This window comes from Pelophylax lessonae (genome assembly GCF_965119305.1).
Source record: "Pelophylax lessonae genome assembly, chromosome: 8".
NCBI lineage: Eukaryota > Metazoa > Chordata > Amphibia > Anura > Ranidae > Pelophylax > Pelophylax lessonae.
In genome coordinates, this window is record NC_138775.1 from 17,812,379 (window position 1) to 17,833,541 (window position 21,163).

General features: G+C 51.7%; 1 protein-coding gene across 1 annotated transcript in view; it reads left to right on the forward strand.

Moving 5' to 3' along the window:
- Positions 1-13,891: 13,891 nt before the first annotated feature.
- Positions 13,892-21,163, forward strand: part of RHOA (ras homolog family member A) — a 33,720-nt gene continuing 26,448 nt past the window's right edge. The window contains exon 1 of the mRNA XM_082265760.1: positions 13,892-14,099. The gene's annotated coding sequence lies outside the window, so the exon portion shown is untranslated. The remainder of the gene's footprint in view (positions 14,100-21,163) is intronic.

Here is a 21,163-nt window from a genome sequence, read left to right on the forward strand (position 1 = left end):
AGTAGAGCGGGAGGATGGCGGGGGAGGACGGCGGGGGAGGAAAGCAGGAGGATGGCGGGGGAGGACAGCGGGAGGATGGTGGGGGAGGATGACGGGGGAGGACAGCGGGAGGATGGCAGGACACCGGGGGGGATGGCAGGGGAGGACGCCGGGGGGAGGATGGCGGAGGAGGACGGTGCGGGAGGACGGTGCAGGAGGATGACGGGGGGACAGCAGGAGGACGGCGGAGGATGGCCGGGGAGGACAGCGGGAGGATGGCAGGGAAGGACGCCGGGGGGAGGATGGCGGAGGAGGACGGTGCGGGACGGCGGGAGGATGGCGGGGGAGGACAGGAGGATGGTGGGGGAGGATGACGGGGGAGGACAGCGGGAGGATGGCAGGGGAGGATGGCGGAGGAGGACGGTGCGGGAGGACGGCGGTGGAGGACGGTGCAGGAGGATGGCGGGGAGGACAGCAGGAGGATGGCGGAGGAGGACAGCGGGAGGATGGCGGGGGAGGACGGCAGGGGAGGACAGCTGGAGGATGGCAGGGGAGGACGCTGGGGGGAGGATGGCGGAGGAGGACGGTGCGGGAGGACAGCGGGAGGACAGCGGGAGGATGGCAGGGGAGGACGGCAGGGGAGGAAATCCTGACATAATCAGACCGCCAGGGAGGTTAAACAGCAATACATCCAGAACTAACAAAGGAAACATTTTGGGATTGTTCATCCCGAGTGGAGATCATGTAAATGACGCAAGATGTAGTAGAGGAAGCAAAATATATGCAAAGCAGTGTTATACATTATTTACTAATGATGTGATCATCACAGCTATCGCTGCACGGAGGGAAAGTCATAAATGTAGATAACCCAACTAGGCACCCGTCTCTGGGGCTTGAAGCCATCTATCCCATATCTTAATAAATTTGGAGGGACAACCTCTATGAGTATAAATTAGTCTCTTGTATGGTATAATATTATTTATCTCTTTCAGCCAGTTACTAAATTCAGGGGGTTTTTCACACATCCATTGTCGAGCAATGAGTTTTCTAGCTACAAATAAAGTTTCTTGCAGGAAAAGTGTAGTGAATCTATCCAGGCTCGCATCCGGGAGCATCCCCAATAGACATGGCTTAGAGTGCAGTGTTAGGGGAGAACCCATGGTATCATGTAAGCAGGGGCAGACTGGCAGCTTTCGGCCCAGGGGGCAAGTACAAGCCAGAGGCCCATGGTGCAGCGACTCGGCCCCCCTCCCACTTTCCCTCACCCCCCTCCCACTCTCCCAATCCACCTCCTGACCCCCATTCCAAGCTGAAGCCCTGCTCCAGAGACTCTCTACTTAATGGCTGAATCTGGGTTCCCGACTTGGCCAGCAGGGGGCGGTTGGGGGGGAGCTGGGACCGCTCAGTTGGGGTTGGCAAGGGCAGAAGAGTCTCCAGTGTTGCATGGAATTGGCCTCTGCTGAGAAATAGTTTACACCATCCATGCTGGGGGGGCGAGGTCTGCTCTTTGTCCTTGTCTTCAAACCGCACTCATTAGGTCAGCGGCAGGGACTTTTTACTTATCTTCTCCAGGAATACTTTAGCAAGTCTGTGGCAGAAGCAGTGCAGCCTTTTTACGGGGCATCAGAGCAGCCCAGGGGGCAATTGCCCCCCTGCCCCATGGCCCAGTCCTCCCCTGCATGTAAGAATTGTACAATTTATTCCCAGTAGCCTTGAACTCGCGGGCATTGCCAGAGCAGGTGATAAAAGGTTCCCTGATCCAACCTACACATAGGGCAAAGAGTACACTGATCTCCCTTATACCTGGCAATCATGAGCGGCGTAAGGTAAGAGCGGTGTAGGATGGGGTCAGGCGATCGGACAGTTTGGGAGGGACCTTTTAGCAAGTGTCTAAAGCTTCACTCCACTCCTCATCCTCCAATGTGCCCATGTCGTTCTCCCACTTTGTTTTGAGGGCGTACGCTCCCACCGTGGAGGAAGAAAGATGCAACGTGTTGTAAAATATCATTATGAGGTGTTTGGGGTCAGTGCCCTTAACCAGTTCCCGACTGACCGCCGCCTATTTACTGCGGCAATGCGGCTCTCCTGTGCAAACCAACGTAGGGCTGCATTGGTCAGGGGAGCAGGGAGCTAGGGGACGAGCGGGGAAGCCGATGCACGGGTCAGGCGGCTCCGATTGCCTCCTGACACCCACGATCGTTCCCCGCTGAGAGAGAAGAGCGGTCGGCTGTTCTAAACACATCTGACCGTTCTTCTCCCTGGAATGAACACAGAGCTCCTGTGATCCTTCTATATGGGAAAACAGGTCTCTATGATCATTTCAAAAGCCACCCCCCCCCCCCCCCACAGTTAGAATCACTCCCCTAGGCTCACATTTAACCCCTTGATTAACAACAGTGTTAACCCCTTCCCTGCCAGTGTCATTATTACAGTAACAATGCATATTTTTAGCACTGATTACTGTAGTAATGTCACTGGTCCCCCTAAAAGTGTCAAAAATGTCAGTTAGGGGTCCTATCTGTCCGCCACAATGTCGCAGTCCGGCTAAAAAAAAATCGCAGATCACCGCCATTACTAGTAAAAAAAAAAAAAAAAAACAATAAAATGACATAAATCTTTCCCGTAGTTAGTAGACACAATAACGTTTGCGCAAACCAATCAAAACACGCTTATTGTGATTTTTTTTTTACCAAAAATATGTAGCAGAAAACACATTTTTTTTTTGAGAATGTTATATATACTAGAAAGTGAAAAATATTGTTTTTATTTTCATAATTTTAGCACTTTTTTGTTTATAGCGCAAAAAATAAAAATCGCACAGGGGATCAAATGCCACCAAAAGAAAGCTCTGTTTGTGGGAAAAAAAGGACATCAATTTTTTGTTGGGTACAGCTTCACACGACCGCGCGATTGTCCCTTAAAGTAACGCAGTGCCGAAACACAAAATATGGCCTGGTCATTAAAGGGGAAAATCTTTTGGTCCAGAAGTGGTTAATAACCTCGATTACTGGGGCAGGTTCGAGTCTTGGGACTGTAGACATGAATTGTGCTTAAAAGGCATGGCGGCCCTGCAGGTAGCAAAAGAACATATGCAGGGCCATCTTTAATATTGATTGGACCCTGGGCAAACATTTTCTTGGGCCCTCCTAAATTCACTTATCAACTATTTGCAGACAGTGCAGCCTCAAGGGGCAGCTGCTTTGGGCCCCACAACAATGACTGGGCCCAGGGCAGCTGCCCCTTTTGCCCTGTGTTAAAGACAGCCCTGAACATATGATTTGATAGCCTGTATTCACTATTCAATGTATCAAAGGGCTTAATTTCCTCATTCACTAGTATGTGTGATAGGTAGCGAATTCCAAAATAAACCCATATGTTCGAGTCTGGTATTGAGCAGAACTCAGAAAATGTAGTGTTGTACCATAGGGGAGGTAAATTTGTGAAACTGGGGGAGAGCAAGCTTGTCCGACACTACATCCCAGATACGCTTATAATGGTGTAGCACTACTCCCGTGGGAGCTGCAGGTTACGGATTCCCCTGGTTTGCCTATAGCAACATCTTGACAATGAAGCATATTCTAAGTGCTTGGCTCAGTAAGAAAACAGTCCAGGGGTTTTGGTTTTTGTTGATTTATTTGAGAACTGGGATAGGAGAAGGGATGAGTGGGATACGCCAACTGAATAACTATGCACAATTTGCTGAGACTTCTGGTTAACACTGGATGCGGCAAGGCCGCTGCTTCACCTTGCCACTTTCATAGTTGCCAACATTTGAAAAAAAATTCCAGGGACACTACTTACCACACCCACTTTCCGAAGCTCCACCCACTCCACATAATTAATCTCCGCCTACATATCATCAGATTTTAGGGTCTACTCAATAAAGAGAGAATTACAGGAAACTGAAAAGGGAATTTCAAACTTGAGGCCAAAGTAGCAGAGTTGGAATAATTCTCCCATTCAGCTGCACTACTTCTGCATAAAGTGGTTAAAATTCTCATCACAATTCCCTGCAATTCTAAAGTGTCAAATGTGCTCAGGTGTGACCATACAAAAACTGTAAATATAAATAAAGTACAACGTTTAAATAAGTACATTAGAGTGCAAAGTGTAAAGAGTAAATAAGTACATTGCCGGGACAATGTAAATTACCCGGGACAGGCTCCTATTTGCTGGGAAGGTCGTCGGCATACATGCTGATTTTTTCCGTCAGGGATCCCACCCTCAACCCAGTTACCCCGGGGTGTGCATGTATGGCAATTGCAAGTGGCTCGGCAGCTAAAGCATAAAGTAGGGGGGGTTAGTGGCCAGCCCTGTCGGGTGCCCCTGGTGAGGGGGAAACATTCAGACGTCCACCCATTCGCCAGCACTCTGGCCACTGGATCCTAATACGGTATTTGTACCTGTAGCGGAGAATTATTTTAATCTACAGGGTCTCTGCCGGTAGACAGGAAAACAGGTAATAATCCAAATAGGCAGGTACAGCATGCAACAATCCAGGTAGCGTTATACCATCCTTCCCTCCCAAGAACTAGACGACACATAGGCTGGGAGTCAACTAGAACTGATCGTTTATTGAAAACACAAGAGATCTACACTCTGCGAAAACCCCTCCCTCTTTGAGCCATCCCCCACACAAACATACATCCCATAATAAGCTTACAAGGTAGACAGGAACAATAGGACAATGGAATGCAGGTATTCACAATAACAAACCCCACCCCACTGGCATGGGTCTATGAAACACTTCTACCATTTTGTAGCCATCTGCAATACATCCCCACACATCTCCTGAGGGACACTGCTCAGAAATATGATAGTCCCAAGTGAAAGAGTTCTCACTCTCTCAACACAAACCACACTCTCAGTGTCCATTCCGCTACAGTACCCATCTGATAAACTTGGGGCCAAATCCATGGCGTTCTAAGCATTTCCACAGGAATACCCATTCAACTGAATCGAAGGGTTTGGCCGTGTCCAGCGCCACAACTATTCTAGAGCCAATAAGCCAATATCGTCATACTGGGCCTGGAGATTCATAAATAACCGTCTAAAAATTAAAGGAGGTATTTATGCCTGGCATAAAGCCTGACTAATCTGCATGAATCAGAGAGAGGATCACCTGATTAGGTCTAATAGACAAAATTTTGGCCAGAATTTTGATGTCAACTTGCAATAGAGAAATGGGGCGATAGGATTCAGGCAAGTGAGGGTCCTTGCCAGGTTTAGGGATTAACACAACTAAAGCTTCTCATATAGAGGGGGGCAGGGTAAAGGTGTCAAATACATGGTTAAATAAAGAGAGTCACCGTGGTACTAGTAGTTCGGAGTTCGAGGAGTAAAATTCCACAGGTAATCCGTCCAAACCCAGAGACTTGGACCGAGGGAATTTGGCTATAGCATCAGCTATTTAATCCGATATGAGTGGGGCCTCAAGTTTCTCTAGTTGGACATCAGTTAGTCGGGGGAATTGAATAGTATCAAGAAAGGTTTGCATTGTGGAAGTGTCACTAGGGGCTGTGGAAGTGTAGAGAGTTTGAAAAAATTCCTTGAATTTCCCTGCCACCAGCCTGGGCTCGGACAGATGTTCACCGCTGGGAAGGCGCAGACCAATAACCACCAGTGGTCTATCCTCACTGTGGACCAGCAGGTAGGCCAGAAGTTTACCTGCCCTTTCCCCATGTTCAAACAGCTTTTGTTTTTGAAAAAAAGAGTTTGCCCTGGGCCTTCTCGTATTCTGGATTTCAATATTTCTATTAATTTTGTAAGAAAGAGTCACAAAGATGCATACAATCAATAACCATGGAACAGTTCAAAACGTTTGACATGGCCCTCAAAGTAGTAAAGCTGTGGCTTAAACATCAGAAAAACTGTGTAGGCACGCCATGCTACCTGAATCAGTGCCAGCCGGACAGGGCCCCGCCACTCCCCCTCCGGGGCCCCCAGGGGAACATGCTGCGCCCCGGGGGGGAGAGCGACCGCCCGACCCCCAGCATATAATATTATGTTTTGGCTAGTCCCGGAGGCCTGCATCCCCGGCAATGTTGCACAGGTGCCACTTGTATGTCAGTTATAGAAAATGACCACAACATGCGGCGACAGAGGACCAACAGTGGTCCAATAACCAGTGCTGTATTTGGGCCTAGGCCAACAAGGCCCAGGCCTAGGGCAGCACTTTGTAGGGGGACAGCAAAAAAGGCACCCCCCCCTCCACCTGAGACTCTTTTGGCCTCTGGTTGCTAGAGTCGCCTTTCTCACCTTTCTCTCTCTCAACCCCCTCCTCTCTCTCTCTCACCCCTCCTTTCTCTCTCACCTCTTTCTCTCACCCCCTCTCTTTCTCTCTCTCTCACCCCCTCTTTTTCTCTCTCTCACCCCTTCTCTTTCTCTCATCCTCCCTCTCTCTTATCCCCCCTCTCTCTTTCTCTCACCTTCCCCCCTCTCTCTCATCTCCCTCTCTCTCTTACCCCCCTCTCTCATCCCCTTTCTCTCTTCCCCCCTCTCTCTCTCATCCCCCTCCCTCCGTCACCCACCCCCCTTTCTCTCTCTCTCATCCCCCTCTCTCTCTCCCTCCCTCACCCACCCCTCTCTCCCTCCCTCACCCACCCCCCCTCTCTCTCTCTCTCTCTCTCCCACCCCTGTCACCCCCCCCCTCTCGTGAGATCTCAGGGGTTCATGCTGGGACTTGGAGTCCTTCAATTTTGGAGGGAGTCACATCCGTTAAAAAGGAAGGAGTGGGGCAAATTTACATCGGAAAGGGGGCGCCCAATTTTAGTCTTGCCTAGGGCAGCACAAAACCAAAATACACCACTGCCAATAACGACCACGTCTTCATAGACAACTTTGTTGTAAAGAAAATGAAGAAGTAGAGAAGAAATAGAGGAGAGAAAAGAGAAAGAAAAGGAAAAGATGTAGGAGTAAAAAAGAGAGAGGGAAAAAGGAGCAACAGAAAGTCGGTGTCCAGATCCAAGAGGTAGAAGATTGGGGATCGCAAGCACGCTACTCGATCCCGTTAGGTGGAGGCTCCCCCACTGGTCATAGGGAGCCGGCGAGGCATCTCACCCCGGGGTCCCATGTTTTCTCAAAGAGGTGCATTTTGTCTTGAAGGATGGCCACCATCCTATCATTGATCATGATCCAGGTCAGCTTGGCCTTAAGCAGCTCCATCGGTATCACCGGAGAGCGACAGGAACGGGCTATTGCTATTTTGGCTGCTGTGAAAATGAACGTTATGAGGCGTATGGTATGTTTCGGTGTCCCTTCAATAGGTTTGGTCGGAAGCGCCCGATGAGGGGATTTCACCAGATTAATGTGTGTAAGGGAATAGATAAAATTGTATGTACGGATCCAGAACCGTCGCCTTCTCGTATTCTAACTGTGCAACCACTCTAGTTGTCAATTTAAGTTGGGAAGCTTTGGAGGTGGAGGGTTCCGCTATACAGTGCCTTGCGAAAGTATTTGGCCCCCTTGAACTTTGCAACCTTTTGCCACATTTCAGGCTGTAAACATAAGGATATAAAACTGTAATTTTTTGGGAAGAATCAACAAGTGGGACACAATCATGAAGTGGAACGAAATTTATTGGATATTTCAAACTTTGTTAACAAATAAAAAACTGAAAAATTGGGCGTGCAAAATTATTCAGCCCCTTTACTTTCAGTGCAGCAAACTCTCTCCAGAAGTTCAGTGAGGATCTCTGAATGATCCAATGTTGACCTAAATGACTAATGATGATAAATAGAATCCACCTGTGTGTAATCAAGTCTCCGTATAAATGCACCTGCACTGTGATAGTCTCAGAGGTCAGTTTAAAGCGCAGAGAGCATCATGAAGAATAAGGAACACACCAGGCAGGTCCGAGATACTGTTGTGGAGAAATTTAAAGCCGGATTTGGATACAAAAAGATTTCCCAAGCTTTAAACATCCCAAGGAGCACTGTGCAAGCGATAATATTGAAATGGAAGGAGTATCAGACCACTGCAAATCTACAAAGACCTGGCCGTCCCTCTAAACTTTCAGCTCATACAAGGAGAAGACTGATCAGAGATGCAGCCAAGAGGCCCATGATCACTCTGGATGAACTGCAGAGATCTACAGCTGAGGTTGGAGACTCTGTCCATAGGACAACAATCAGTCGTATACTGCACAAATCTGGCCTTTATGGAAGAGAGGCAAGAAGAAAGCCATTTCTTAAAGATATCCATAAAAAGTGTCGTTTAAAGTTTGCCACAAGCCACCTGGGAGACACCAAACATGTGGAAGAAGGTGCTCTGGTCAGATGAAACCAAAATCGAACTTTTTGGCAACAATGCAAAACGTTATGTTTGGCGTAAAAGCAACACAGCTCATCACCCTGAACACACCATCCCCACTGTCAAACGTGGTGGTGGCAGCATCATGGTTTGGGCCTGCTTTTCTTCAGCAGGGACAGGGAAGATGGTTAAAATTGATGGGAAGATGGATGGAGCCAAATACAGGACCATTCTGGAAGAAAACCTGATGGAGTCTGCAAAAGACCTGAGACTGGGACGGAGATTTGTCTTCCAACAAGACAATGATCCAAAACATAAAGCAAAATCTACAATGGAATGGTTCACAAATAAACATATCCAGGTGTTAGAATGGCCAAGTCAAAGTCCAGACCTGAATCCAATCGAGAATCTGTGGAAAGAACTGAAAACTGCTGTTCACAAACGCTCTCCATCCAACCTCACTGAGCTCGAGCTGTTTTGCAAGGAGGAATGGGCAAAAATTTCAGTCTCCCGATGTGCAAAACTGATAGAGACATACCCCAAGTGACTTACAGCTGTAATCGCAGCAAAAGGTGGCGCTACAAAGTATTAACCTAAGGGGGCTGAATAATTTTGCACGCCCAATTTTTCAGTTTTTTATTTGTTAAAAAAGTTTGAAATATACAATAAATTTCGTTCCACTTCATGATTGTGTCCCACTTGTTGTTGATTCTTCACAAAAAATTAGAGTTTTATATCTTTATGTTTGAAGCCTGAAATGTGGCAAAAGGTCGAAAAGTTCAAGGGGGCCAAATACTTTCGCAATGCACTGTATATTCCTGCTCCACAGTAGACAATTGTTGGGTGACCTGCACAAGAGCCATGTCGGAGTCAGACTTCAATTGATCTATCTGGGAAATGAGTGTCGCCCTGGCATATCGTTTAAATGCCTCCCATACCACAGAGGGAGAGGCCGATTGGTCATTATCCAGATAAAAAAGCCTCCATTTGGCAGCGATGTCCTCCTCCTCGGGAATAAGTGTGAGCCAGGCAGGGTTGAGCCGCGATGCCACTGGAGGGCGCTCGTGCTGGAGTTTGATTACAACCCAGTATGGGCTATGGTCAGATAAGTAGCCTATCGGAGAAACCCACTGCTGTGAGCCTAGAGGTCAGGGTGTGAGAAATAAAAATGTAATCAATGCGGGCCCGTCAGGTTTTTATCACTGTTTGTGCACCCGTTAGGGAGATTCACTCTCTTTAGTTGTCCTGTTTACCAATATCACCAAGATGTGAAAGAAAATCCAAAATTGAGGGTTGACACCAAAACAGGAATAGAGGGGGAAATCTTCCAATGGGGACACTAGTTGTGGTGACAGCCAGGGATTTCCTCAATTTTTTAGGCATTTCCTCTCACTTCCTGTCTTGGCTATGGGACAGGAAATGAAGGCAAATCTCCCCAATGGGACACGGATGGCAAAAAGAAACTGAAAGGGGTTCCTTTACTCCATACAAAATAAAAATAAAGGTTTTGTCTGTAGTTTTATTTTATGAATGGGCGGATGGACCTTCAACCTTTGAGTCATATTTTTATAGCTGGATTCTTCCGCTCCTTATTCCGGAATCTGATAAATCCCGGCATGTCATAAAGTTTATTGTTTAGATTTATATCAAACCCGGAGATCGTAATTTCCATCCAATTTCCATCCAATTACCTTCATTCAACTACATACATGACTTCTCAGGGGGAAGGGGGGGCGGTGCCAAAACATATTTAGGGGTTTCACGGCAAAGGGGGTGAATATTTATCAGACCCCCCCAGTGTGCTCAGTCCCCCCCCCCCCCAGTGCCAGTGTGATCAGTGTCCCCCCTCCCCCAGTGTCAGTGTGATCAGCATCCCCCCTCCCCCCAGTGTCAGTGTGATCAGCATCCCCCCTCCCCCCAGTGTCAGTGTGATCAGCCCCCCCCCCCCCACAGTGTCAGTGTGATCAGTGTCCCCCCTACCCCCAGTGTCAGTGTGATCAGTGTCCCCCCTACCCCAGTGTCAGTGTGATCAGTGTCCCCCCTCCCCCAATGTCAGTGTGATCAGCCCCCCCCTCAGTGTCAGTGTGATCAGTGTCCCCCTCCCCCCAGTGTCAGTGTGATCAGTGTCCCCCCTCCCCCCAGTGTCAGTGTGATCAGTGTCCCCCCTACCCCCAGTGTCAGTGTGATCAGTGCCCCCCCTCCCCCAGTGTCAGTGTGATCAGTGCCCCCCCCTCCCCAGTATCAGTGTGATCAGTGCCCCCCCTCCCCCAGTGTCAGTGTGATCAGTATCCCCCTTCCCCAGTGTCAGTGTGATCAGTGCCCCCCCCTCCCCCAGTGTCAGTGTGATCAGTGCCCCCCCCTACCCCAGTGTCAGTGTGATCAGTGCCCCCCCTCCCCCAGTGTCAGTGTGATCAGCATCCCCCTCCCCCGCCCTCAGTGTCAGTGTGATCAGTGTCCCCCCTACCCCCAGTGTGATCAGTGTCCCCCCTACCCCAGTGTCAGTGTGATCAGTGTCCCCCCTCCCCCAATGTCAGTGTGATCAGCCCCCCCCCCTCAGTGTCAGTGTGATCAGTATCCCCCTCCCCCCAGTGTCAGTGTACCCCCTCCCCCCAGTGTCAGTGTGATCAGTGTCCCCCCTCCCCCCAGTGTCAGTGTGATCAGTGTCCCCCCTCCCCCCAGTGTCAGTGTGATCAGTGTCCCCCCTCCCCCCAGTGTCAGTGTGATCAGTGTCCCCCCTACCCCCAGTGTCAGTGTGATCAGTGTCCCCCCTACCCCCAGTGTCAGTGTGATCAGTGTCCCCCCTACTCCAGTGTCAGTGTGATCAGTGCCCCCCTCTACCCCAGTGTCAGTGTAATCAGTGCCCCCCTCCCCCAGTGTCAGTGTGATCAGTGTCCCCCCTACCCCCAGTGTGATCAGTGTCCCCCCTACCCCAGTGTCAGTGTGATCAGTGTCCCCCCTACCCCCAGTGTCAGTGTGATCAGTGTCCCCCCTACCCCCAGTGTCAGTGTGATCAGTGTCCCCCCCTACTCCAGTGTCAGTGTAATCAGTGCCCCCCTCCCCCAGTGTCAGTGTGATCAGTGTCCCCCCTACCCCCAGTGTGATCAGTGTCCCCCCTACCCCAGTGTCAGTGTGATCAGTGTCCCCCCTCCCCCAATGTCAGTGTGATCAGCCCCCCCCCCCTCAGTGTCAGTGTGATCAGTGTCCCCCTCCCCCCAGTGTCAGTGTCCCCCCTCCCCCCAGTGTCAGTGTGATCAGTGTCCCCCCTACCCCCAGTGTCAGTGTGATCAGTGTCCCCCCTACCCCAGTGTCAGTGTGATCAGTGCCCCCCCTCCCCCAGTGTCAGTGTGATCAGTGTCCCCCCTCAGTGTCAGTGTGATCAGTGTCCCCCTCCCCCCAGTGTCAGTGTGATCAGTGTCCCCCTCCCCCCAGTGTCAGTGTGATCAGTGTCCCCCCTCCCCAGTGTCAGTGTGATCAGTGTCCCCCCTCCCCCAGTGTCAGTGTGATCAGTCCCCCTCCCCCCCAGTGTCAGTGTGATCAGTGTCCCCCCTCCCCCCAGTGTCAGTGTGATCAGTGCCCCCCTCCCCCCAGTGTCAGTGTGATCAGTGTCCCCCCTCCCCCCAGTGTCAGTGTGATCAGTGTCCCCCCTCCCCCCAGTGTCAGTGTGATCAGTCCCCCCCTCCCCCCAGTGTCAGTGTGATCAGTGTCCCCCCCCTCCCCCAGTGTCAGTGTGATCAGTGTCCCCTCCCCCCAGTGTCAGTGTGATCAGTGTCCCCCCCTCCCCCCAGTGTCAGTGTGATCAGTCCCCCCTCCCCCCAGTGTCAGTGTGATCAGTGTCCCCCCTCCTCCCAGTGTCAGTGTCCCCCCTCCCCCCAGTGTCAGTGTGATCAGTGCCCCCCCTCCCCCCAGTGTCAGTGTGATCAGTGTCCCCCCTCCCCCCAGTGTCAGTGTGATCAGTGTCCCCCCTCCCCCCAGTGTCAGTGTGATCAGTCCCCCCTCCCCCCAGTGTCAGTGTGATCAGTGTCCCCCCCCCTCCCCCAGTGTCAGTGTGATCAGTGTCCCCTCCCCCCAGTGTCAGTGTGATCAGTGTCCCCTCCCCCCAGTGTCAGTGTGATCAGTGTCCCCCCTCCCCCAGTGTCAGTGTGATCAGTCCCCCCTCCCCCCCAGTGTCAGTGTGATCAGTGTCCCCCCTCCCCCCAGTGTCAGTGTGATCAGTGTCCCCCCTCCCCCCAGTGTCAGTGTGATCAGTCCCCCCTCCCCCCAGTGTCAGTGTGATCAGTGTCCCCCCCCCTCCCCCAGTGTCAGTGTGATCAGTGTCCCCCCTCCCCCCAGTGTCAGTGTGATCAGTGTCCCCTCCCCCCAGTGTCAGTGTGATCAGTGTCCCCCTCCCCCCAGTGTCAGTGTGATCAGTGTCCCCCCTCCCCCCAGTGTCAGTGTGATCAGTCCCCCCTCCCCCCAGTGTCAGTGTGATCAGTGTCCCCCCCCCTCCCCAGTGTCAGTGTGATCAGTGTCCCCTCCCCCAGTGTCAGTGTGATCAGTGTCCCCTCCCCCCAGTGTCAGTGTGATCAGTGTCCCCCTCCCCCCAGTGTCAGTGTGATCAGTGTCCCCCCTCCCCCAGTGTCAGTGTGATCAGTCCCCCCCTCCCCCCAGTGTCAGTGTGATCAGTGTCCCCCCTCCCCCCAGTGTGATCAGTGTCCTCCCAGTGTCAGTGTGATCAGTGTCTCCCCTCCCCCAGTGTCAGTGTGATCAGTGTCCCCCTCCCCCCAGTGTCAGTGTGATCAGTGTCCCCCTCCCCCCAGTGTCAGTGTGATCAGTGTCCCCCTCCCCCAGTGTCAGTGTGATCAGTGTCCCCCTACCCCAGTGTCAGTGTGATCAGTGTCCCCCTCCCCCAGTGTCAGTGTGATCAGTGTCCCCCTCCCCCCAGTGTCAGTGTGATCAGTGTCCCCCCCCCAGTGTCAGTGTGATCAGTGTCCCCCTCCCCCCAGTGTCAGTGTGATCAGTGTCCCCCTCCCCCCAGTGTCAGTGTGATCAGTGTCCCCCTCCCCCAGTGTCAGTGTGATCAGTGTCCCCCTCCCCCAGTGTCAGTGTGATCAGTGTCCCCCTCCCCCCAGTGTCAGTGTGATCAGTGTCCCCCTCCCCCAGTGTCAGTGTGATCAGTGCCCCCCTCCCCCCAGTGTCAGTGTGATCAGTGCCCCCCCTCCCCCAGTATTTGTTATGATCGGCTCTCTCTGTTGGCGCACACAGTTGTTGCTCAGTAATGACGCACAGTGATGACGTCACATTCCTTCCCTCTTCTCCACTCTCAGTCTATGAGGAGCACAAATAGCATCAGTACTATTTATACCCCGCTCGGCCCTGTATTCTGCATAACACCGCCCTGATCTGATTTCATTGGTCACCGACTCCCCAACCCCGCCCACCCGCTACTCTTCTCTTCATACCTAAATACCTATATAAGGAAAGGGGGAGATTTAGTGGAGCCCTGAGCGTGGTGAGGAATACTCGCCTAGTCCATCCTGCCCTCCCCCCCACCACAGACAGCCAATTGGTACAGTCCCGCGGACTCGTGACCTAGCCAGCCGAGCGCCAACTCGTTCCGACCCCGCCCAATCGCGGCGCCCTACGCGCATGCGCGCCTGGTCTTTCCTGGTGACATTCCCCCGTGCTCGCGCATGGTGACGCCATCACGCCCAGGCCCCATTCATCCAAATTGCGGCGGCGCGCGACCCCGCACTCCCCTGCGCGAGCGCGCACGTACGATACGCGAGCGCGCCTGGAGCCGGGCGGTTCTCTGTGGGACCTGTAGCCGGAGTTGTGCTGAGAGGAAGAGAGGCCTACCGGAGACAACGAGACCGCCGAGCCCGGGCACCGAGGTGAGAGGGAGGAGGAGACAACGGGAGGGCCCCGGTGTGTCACAACAGGGGAGGGGTGCGTTACGGCCTTGACCCCCCACCCCTCCCCCTCTCTATGTGTGTGTCTGTGGGGGAGGGGTCATAAACTGTCACCTATAGCTAGGGGGAGGGGCTCAGAGATTGTCAGCTATATACAGGAGGGAGGAGTCATAGACTGTCACCTATAGATTTTTGAATGTAGGGGATTGGATCATGGACTGTCGCCTATAGATTGTGTATGGAGGGGGTGGGGGCATAGACTGTCACCTATACATAGGGGGAGGGGGCCATAGACTGTCACCTATACATAGGGGGAGGGGGGCCATAGACTGTAACCTATACATAGGGGGAGGGGGCATAGACTGTCACCTATACATAGGGGGAGGGGGGGCCATAGACTGTCACCTATACATAGGGGGAGGGGGCCATAGAATGTCACCTATACATAGGGGGAGGGGGCCATAGTCTGTCACCTATACATAGGGGGAGGGGGCATAGACTGTCACCTATACATAGGGGGAGGGGGCATAGACTGTCACCTATACATAGGGGGAGGGGGGCCATAGACTGTCACCTATACATAGGGGGAGGGGGGCCATAGACTGTCACCTATACATAGGGGGGGCAATAGACTGTCACCTATACATAGGGGGGGCAATAGACTCACCTATACATAGGGGGGGCAATAGACTCACCTATACATAGGGGGAGGGGGGGCCATAGACTCACCTATACATAGGGGGAGGGGGGCCATAGACTGTCACCTATACATAGGGGGAGGGGGCCATAGACTGTCACCTATAGGGGGAGGGGGGCCATAGACTGTCACCTATACATAGGGGGAGGGGGGGGCTATAGACTGTCACCTACAGACTGTATATGGTAATATTGTATGGTGTCACCTATTGGCGGAATAGGCGGCTGTGGATCATCAGACTCCCCTGTAGTCATAGAAAGTATATCAATTGGGAAGGGGTCAAACATTGTCCCCCTATAGACTGTATATCAGAGGGGGGGATGATACATTGTCACCTATAGACGGTATATCAGGGGGGGGAGAATGATACATTGTCACCTATAGACTGTATAACGGGGGAGAATGATACATTGTCACCTATAGACTGTATAACGGGGGGAATGATACATTGTCACCTATAGACTGTATATCAGGGGGGAGAATGATACATTGTCACCTATCGACTGTATAACGGGGGGGGGGGGGGGAATGATACATTGTCACCTATAGACTGTATATCAGGGGGGGAGAATGATACATTGTCACCTATAGACTGTATATCAGGGGGGGAGAATGATACATTGTCACCTATAGACTGTATATCGGGGGGGGAGAATGATACATTGTCACCTATAGACTGTATATCAGGGGGGGAGAATGATACATTGTCACCTATAGACTGTATATCAGGGGGGGAGAATGATACATTGTCACCTATAGACTGTATATCAGGGGGGGAGAATGATACATTGTCACCTATAGTCTGTATATCAGAGGGGGAGAATGATACATTGTCACCTATAGACTGTATATCAGAGGGGGGAGAATGATACATTGTCACCTATAGACTGTATATCGGGGGGGGGGAGAATGATACATTGTCACCTATAGACTGTATATCGGGGGGGAGAATGATACATTGTCACCTATAGACTGTATATCGGGGGGGGGGGAATGATACATTGTCACCTATAGACTGTATATCAGGGGGGGGGAATGATACATTGTCACCTATAGACTGTATATCGGGGGGGGGGGGTGATACATTGTCACCTATAGACTGTATATCGGGGGGAATGATACATTGTCACCTATAGACTGTATATCAGGGGGGGAGAATGATACATTGTCACCTATAGACTGTATGGATAAGGAGGATCATAGACTGTCACCTATAGACATTGTATGGCAGGAATCATACTGTATATAGAATGCAGAGAGGAGTCATGGACTGTATATTGGGGGGCATCCTAGATTGTCGCCTATATACTTTATATAGGTGGGGGAGGGATCACGGACAGTATATAGGTCTGTGTACACGGTCACCCACAGCAGCCAACTAACCCAAGCTCTGTGACACACAATGCTACTTCTCATTGCGGTTACACGATGTCCCCAGAAGAGGCTCCATCATTTCCCGGCCTTAGATAACCTTCCACTCCTCCAGAGTTCAGACACTCCTCCCCCCAGGTCCTTCCTAGTCTGCTCTGGGTGGAGTGGGAAGGGTCCGGTGTCCCCGCTGGGATTTCCCCTCACTTCCTGTCCCAGGCTTCTTCTGTTGTGTGCTGTGCTAATTGTGAGATCTCTGGGACCCCTTTCCTCCCCACCTATCACAGACCCTCATCAGCTGGAGGCATTCACCTCATGGGAACCTGTCATGAAGGAACCCCAGGGGCTACTTACCTGGCTGATGTACTGACCTGGTTTAAGGTTAGGAATATAAAAGCTTGAGGATCAGTATGAGATGTGACAGCAATGGCAGCCCAGTATTGTTCCTGTCAGGCGTCCCCGGCTGTCAGGGTGGATGTGCAGATCAGGCGTTGTCAGGGGTGGAAGTGCAGGTCAGGCCCCCCCCCGCTCGGGCTGTCGTGGGGTGGAAGTGCGGGTCAGGCGTACCCCCCCCCCGGGCTGTTGTGGGGTGGAAGTGCGGGTCAGGCGTACCCCCCCCCCCCCCGGGCTGTTGTGGGGTGGAAGTGCATGGTCAGGCGTACCCCCCCCCCCCCCCCCGGGCTGTTGTGGGGTGGAAGTGCATGGCCAGGCGTCCCCCCGGGCTGTCGGGGGGGTGGAAGCGCACCCCCCCCCCCAACACCGTCTCACCCGCTGTGCCGCTCTGCCCCTCTCCATTACCTTTATAGTCTGAAGCTCCTGGAACACATCTGCTGGTGATCCTGGAGCATCCCCATTGGCTCTTCATCACTGAAAGCTTATTCAGTGTTGGTACTTCAAGGACTCTTCAATCTCCATCTGATCCAGAGCCAACTTTTTGAAGTTTTGCATGTTTATACAAAGAGAGGAGCGGGAAAAAAACACATGACTCCACCCAGGTTTAAGAAAGGACACGCCTACTGCCCCTGTATAGAAGGGTGCGGGGTCCTCTGCAGGGGGTTACACAGAGCTCAGGTCAGTGTCAGTTGAGTTCAGTTTTTAACTTTAGCACAGGTGCTGTGTTTGCTGGATAGACATCATAGCTCAAATACTCTCCCTTTACCTGGACTCCTATGAATGGGCTCAGTGGTTCAGTTCCCAACAAGGACAATGTACGAGGTCTCCACCTTTGTAGGAGTTCCTTTCCAGGGCACAAAACTTTCTCATAGGGTAACAGGCCCTGTATGTGACACTGGTGGGACATTAGATAGTAAGCTCCTCTGTACAGCCCTGCAGTATATGTTGGTGCTATATACATTTATAGCAATAGTAGTGTGGTGCTGTGGGGGGGACATTAGAGTGTAAGCTCCTCTGGTACAGAGACTGATGTGACTGGCTCAGTGTTCTCTGTACAGCACTGCGGTATATGTCAGAGCTATATAAATGTATAATAGTGTGTGACTGTAGGGGGGACATTAGAGTGTAAGCTCCTCTGGTACAGACTGATGTGATTGGCTCAGTGATCTCTGTACACCACTGTGGCATATTTGAGAGCTATGTAAATGTGTAAAAATAGTGTGACTGAGGATGGAGAGGGGGGGGGGGGGCATTGGGAGTGCAAGCTCCTCTGGATCCCTGTACAACACTAAGGAATATGTCAGTGCCATATAAATGAGTACATCCCGTGGACTATGGTGTCGGTACAATAGGTAGAGGGCTATGGTGTCGGTACGATGGGTAGAGGACTGTGGTGTCGGTACGATGGGTAGTGGACTATGGGTGTCAGTACGATGGGTAGAGGACTATGGTGTGGGTACGATGGGCAGTGGACTATGGTGTGGGTACGATGGGCAGTGGACTATGGGGTCGGTACGATGGGTAGAGGACTATGGTGTCGGTACGATGGGTAGAGGACTATGGTGTCGGTACGATGGGTAGAGGACTATGGTGTCGGTACGATGGGTAGAGGACTATGGTGTCGGTACGATGGGTAGAGGACTATGGGTGTCGGTACGATGGGTAGTGGACTATGGGTGTCAGTACGACGGGCAGTGGACTATGGTGTCAGTATGATGGCTAGAGGACTATGGGTGTCAGTACGATGGGTAGAGGACTGTGGTGTCGGTACGATGGGTAGAGGACTATGGTGTCGGTACGATGGGTAGTGGACTATGGGTGTCGGTACGATGGGCAGTGGACTATGGTGTCGGTACGATGGGCAGTGGACTATGGTGTCGGTACGATGGGCAGTGGACTATGGTGTCGGTACGATGGGCAGTGGACTATGGTGTCGGTACGATGGGCAGTGGACTATGGTGTCGGTACGATGGGCAGTGGACTATGGGGTCGGTACGATGGGTAGAGGACTATGGTGTCGGTACGATGGGTAGAGGACTATGGTGTGGGTACGATGGGCAGTGGACTATGGGGTCGGTACGATGGGTAGAGGACTATGGTGTCGGTACGATGGGTAGAGGACTGTGGTGTCGGTACGATGGGTAGAGGACTATGGTGTCGGTACGATGGGTAGAGGACTATGGTGTCGGTACGATGGGTAGAGGACTATGGTGTCAGTACGATGGGCAGTGGACTATGGTGTCGGTACGATGGGTAGAGGACTATGGTGTCGGTACGACGGCTAGAGGACTATGGTGTCGGTACGATGGGTAGAGGACTATGGTGTCGGTACGATGGGTGTCAGTTGGTACTGAGCTGCTCTCACCATGTTGGGCTCGGTACGGCTGGACGGTTCATACGGCCTAAAAACGGTTTTGAGTAGTTGGGGTTGTCGGCGGTCTACACTGGACTTGTATTGGGATCAGTGAGGATTCTGTTTTGTCTTTTAGAAGCTGAGATGCCATCACATCATGGCACTGGTTGTGTGGGTCGATTCCTGCCTGTACTGCGTATACAGAATTATCGGTTGTCTATCAGTGGCAGTCCTCTGTTAATGAAGGCGGGGAGGGGGGGGGGGTCTGAGGATTGGAGGTGGGGGGGTTGAGGCGCTCAGAGTGAAGTGCATCCTTGTTATGGGTTTAGTGGCATAAGATCCACACAACAGCCAGGCAAGCAGCATTCCCACAAGGATGAGTCCGCAGTGACAGGTGTGGTATGAGGAAGTGTCGCCTGTCCCGGATGAGGTGCAGCGCTGGAGGCAGTTTCTGTTTTTATTGACGATCTGCAGAGCCGGGAGGAACGTTCACCTTCTCCGATGACGTGGAGAATGGAGATAACGAAGCAGGAAGACTCCGGGATCACCAGGAAGACCGAGCCATCTTTATTACACCATGTGCATCTTAAAGGGCCAAGCTCTCCTAGTTATAGGTGGAGCCTGCTGGACTCCAGACACTGGGCTTTCCTCTGACAGCAGCAGTGTGCCGTTTTTTTTGCCTGCAATAAGAACACACAAACACTGGCTAGGCACACGTTTTAACCCTTTGATCGCCCCTGATCAACCTCTTAACAGCCAGTGTCAGTACAGTGACAGTGCATTTTTTTCGCACTGGTCCCCAAAAAGTGTCAGAATGTCTGCCGCAATATTGCGTACCCACCATTAGGGATCGATCGATTATGGGTGGGGCCAGAAACTTACTGATATTGCTTCGAGTGATTGTACCGGGGGGGGGGGTCAGTGGTGGCTGGTGCTCCATAGGCCGGGATGGGGGGTGCAGACAGACCACACCAGCTCCAGCCCGCACACCAAACCACCCCCCGATCGCCGGCTCAGTCACCCTGGGCAGGCAGCGGCAGCTCCCCCCCTCAGTCTCCTCCGTGGGCTTCCCCTGCGTCTCCTCCCTCCTCCTTGGCCAATAGCAGGGCTTCTACTTTCAGTCAATCGGGAAACGGGTCAGAAAGAGAATCAGTGTGGCAATAGGGAATATTCATTCGCTATTGTCACAAAACTGGGTGGGCTCAGGGCGCAGTGTTCTGTGCCCCGAGCCCACCCGTTTTTGAAGCCTATTAGAGCCTCTGGCTTTAATCGGGTGCTTAAAAAAAAAAAAAAAAAACCCATTGGAATCCATGCATCCGGCGCCCTGCATGTAGCTTAGGGGTCCGGATACATGGATAGCGGGGGTGGCGCCCCCAATGGATGGGCCGCCACTGACCAGGGCGATGCCTGCAGCTAAAGGAATCCCCCCCGGTACCTTGCCGGCAGTTGGCTTTCTTGTAATGACAACCGATGTCATTGCAAGGAGCGGGAGGAGACCCTAATGCAGTGATGGTGAACCTTGGCACCCCAGATGTTTTGGAACTGCATTTCCCATAATGCTCAGCTACACCGCAGAGTGCAGGAGCATCATGGGAAATGTAGTTTCAAAACATCTGGGGTGCCAAGGTTCACCATTACTGCCCTAATGTATCCTAAATGGAAAAATATCTTTAGATAGAATTTTACTCCAAAAGTATTTTATCAACATAAATTTGATTAAAAAAAAAAAATCTGATTTAAATAAAGTTTTTTTTTTTTTTTAATCGATTTTTATTCACCCTGTATTAAAGCCTGGGGGAAATTTTTTTTTGGTTACCTGCAAAGTAAATGCATAATGTGCTGGTATGTAAGGCAAACTAGCACATTATCTGACACTTGCAAACGAAGCCTGCGTCGTCCCCGCTGAAGACCGCATCCTTCTTCCCAAATATTCCTGCACTATTACTCTTAGTAAATTGACCCCCCAGTCCCGGAATTCCCGCACTCTGCTTGTTTTTATACTCAGAACGATTCATACATGGGGAGTGATCAGTGATGAGGTTGCCCATAGCAACCAGACCCTTTCCTGCTCAGGAACAAACGCTGTACAGGGTTCTCATACATCAGGCCGCTGGCTTTATACGAAGGACTTTTCTCTTGCTGTCATATTGTGTGAATGCCATTCCTCATTCTGCAGCCTACACAGAGGAGCTCCCAGCATGCAGCTCGGATCACCCACACATAAGATAAAGAAAA